A 3,605-nucleotide genomic window follows, 5' to 3' on the forward strand; every position below is an offset into this window, starting at 1 on the left:
CGGTTACCCCACACTAGGTAGACCAGCAGACTGTAACGTTACTCCACACTAGGTAACAGCAGACTGTAACTTACTCCACAACTAGGTAGACAGCAAGACTGTAACGTTACTCCACACACTAGGTAGACAGCAGACTGTAACGTTACTCCAACACTAGGTAGACAGCAGACTGAACGTTACTCCACACACTAGGTAGACAGCAGACTGTAATGTACTCCACACACTAGTAGACGCAGACTGTAACGTTACTCCACACACTAGGTAGACACAGACTGTAACGTTACTCCACACACTAGGTAGACAGCAGACTGTAACGTTACTCCACACACACTAGGTAGACAGCAGACTGTAACGTTACCTCCACACAACTAGGTAGACAGCAGACTGTACACGTTACTCCACACTAGGTAGACAGCAGACTGTAACGTTACTCCACACAATGAAGACAGCAGATGTAACATTACTACACACTAGGTAGACAGCAGACTGTACCGTTACCACACACTAGGTAGACAGAGACTGTAACGTTACTCACACACTAGGTAGACAGAGACTACGTTACTCCACACACTAGGTAGACAGCAGAATGTAACGTTACCCACACACTAGGTAGACAGCAGACTGTAACGTTACTCCACACAATTGGTAGACAGCAGAATGTAACGTTACCCCACACACTAGGTAGACAGCAGACTGTAACGTTACCCACACACTAGGTAGACAGCAGACTGTAACGTTACTCACACAACTAGGTAGACAGCAGACTGTACTGTTACTCCACACACTAGGTAGACAGGAGACTGTTAACGTTACTCCACACACTAGGTAGACAGCAGACTGTAACGTTACTCCACACACTAGGTAGACAGCAGACTGTAACGTTACTCCACACTAGGTAGACAGCAGACTGAAGTACTCCCACACTAGGTAGACAGCAGACTGTAACGTTACTCCACCACACTAGGTAGACAGCAGACTGTAACGTTACTCCACACTAGGAGACAGAGACTGTAACGTTACTCCACACTAGGTAGACAGAGACTGTAACGTTACTCCACACATGGTAGACAGAGACTGTAACGTTACTCCACACACTAGGTAGACAGAGACGACGTTACTCACACAATGGAGAGACAGCAGAACTGTAACGTTACTCCCACACTAGGTAGACAGCAGACTGTACCGTTACTCACACACTAGGTAGACAGCAGACGTAACGTTACTCCACACTAGGTAGACAGAGACTGTACGTTACTCCACACTAGCGTAGACAGGACTGTAACTTACTCCACACACTAGGTAGCAGCAGACTGTACGTTACTCACACACTAGGTAGACAGAGACTGTAACGTTACTCCACACACTAGGTAGACAGCAGACTGTAACGTTACTCCACACATGGTAGACAGAGAATGTAACACTTACTCCACACACTAGGTAGACAGCAGACTGTAACGTTACTCCCACACACTAGGTAGACAGCAGACTGTAACGTTACTCCCCACACTAGGTAGACAGCAGACTGTAACGTTACTCACACACTAGGTAGACAGCAGACTGTAACTTACTCCACACTAGGTAGACAGCAGACTGTAACGTTACTCACCACTAGGTAGACAGCAGACTGTACGTTACCCCACAACTAGGTAGACAGAGACTGAACGTTACTCCACACACTAGGTAAAGCAGACTGTAACGTTACCTCCACACACTAGGTAGACAGAGACTGTACTTACTCCACACACTAGGTAGACAGCAGACTGTAACGTTACTCCACACACTAGGTAGACAGCAGACTGTAACGTTACTCCACACACTAGGTAGACAGACAGGACTGTAACATTACCCCACACACTAGGTAGACAGCAAACTGTACTTACTCCACACACTAGGTAGACAGCAGACTGTAACTTACCCCACACACTAGGTAGACAGCAACTGTAACGCTACTCCACACTAGGTAGACAGCAGACTGTAACGTTACTCCACACACTAGTAGACAGCAGACTGTAACGTTACTCCACACACTAGGTAGACAGCAGACTGTAACTTACCCACACACTAGGTAGACAGCAAACTGTAACCGTTACTCCACACACTAGGTAGACAGCAGACTGTAAATGTTACTCCACACACTAGGTAGACAGCAGAATGTAACGTTACTCCACACACATGGTAGACAGCAGAATGTACGTTACTCCACACTAGGTAGACAGCAGACTGTAACGTTACCCACACACTAGGTAGACAGCAGACTGAACGTTACTCCACACACTAGGTAGACAGCAGACTTAACATTACTCCACACACTAGGTAGACAGCAGACTGTAACGTTACTACACACTAGGTAGACAGCAGTTGTAACGTTACCCCACACTAGGTAGACAGCAGACTGTAACGTTACTCCACACACTAGGTAGACAGCAGACTGTAACGTTACTCCACCACACTAGGTAGACAGCAGACTGTAACGTTACTCCACACACTAGGTAGACAGCAGACTGTAACTTTACTCCCACACACAACTAGGTAGACAGCAGACTGTAACTGTTACTCCACACACTAGGTAGACAGCAGACTGTAACGTTACTACACACTAGGTAGACAGCAGACTGTACGTTACTACACACTAGGTAGACAGCAGATGTAACGTTACTCCCACATACTAGTAGACAGCAGACTGTAAGTGTTACTCCACACACTAGGTAGACAGCAGACTGTAACGTACTCCCACACACTAGGTAGACAGCAGACTGTAACGTTACTCCACACACTAGGTAGACAGAGACTGTAACGTTACTCCACACACTAGGTAGACAGCAGACTGTAACGTTACTACACACTAGGTAGACAGCAGATGTAACGTTGCCCCACTACTAGGTAGACAGAGACTGTTAACTGTTACTCCACACACTAGGTAGACAGCAGACTGTAACGTTACTCCACACACTAGGTAGACAGCAGACTGTAACGTTACTACACACTAGGTAGACAGCAGACTGTAACGTTACTACACACTAGGTAGACAGCAGATTGTAACGTTACCCCAACAACTAGGTAGACAGCAGACTGTAACGTTACACACACTAGGTAGACAGCAGACTGTAACGTTACTCCCACTACTAGGTAGAAGCCGACTGTAACGTTACTCCACACACTAGTAGACAGCAGACTGTAACGTTACTCCACACACTAGGTAGACAGCAGACTGTAACGTTACTCCACACACTAGGTAGACAGCAGACTGTAACGTTACTACACACTAGGTAGACAGCAATGTAACGTTACCCCACATACTAGGTAGACAGCAGACTGTAACTTACTCCACACACTAGGTAGACAGCAGACTGTAACGTTACTCCACACCACTAGTAGAAGCAGACTGTAACGTTACTACACCACACTAGGTAGACAGCAGACTGTAACGTTACTCCACATACTAGGTAGACAGCAGACTGTAACGTACTCACACACTAGGTAGACAGCAGACTGTAACGTTACTCCACACACTAGGGAGACAGCAGACTGTAACGTTACCCCACACTAGGTAGAAGCAGACTGTAAGTTACTCCACACACTAGGTAGACAAGCAGACTGTAACGTTT

Source organism: Salvelinus sp. IW2-2015, linkage group LG20, assembly GCF_002910315.2.
Source record: "Salvelinus sp. IW2-2015 linkage group LG20, ASM291031v2, whole genome shotgun sequence".
In the NCBI taxonomy this organism is placed as follows: domain Eukaryota; kingdom Metazoa; phylum Chordata; class Actinopteri; order Salmoniformes; family Salmonidae; genus Salvelinus; species Salvelinus sp. IW2-2015.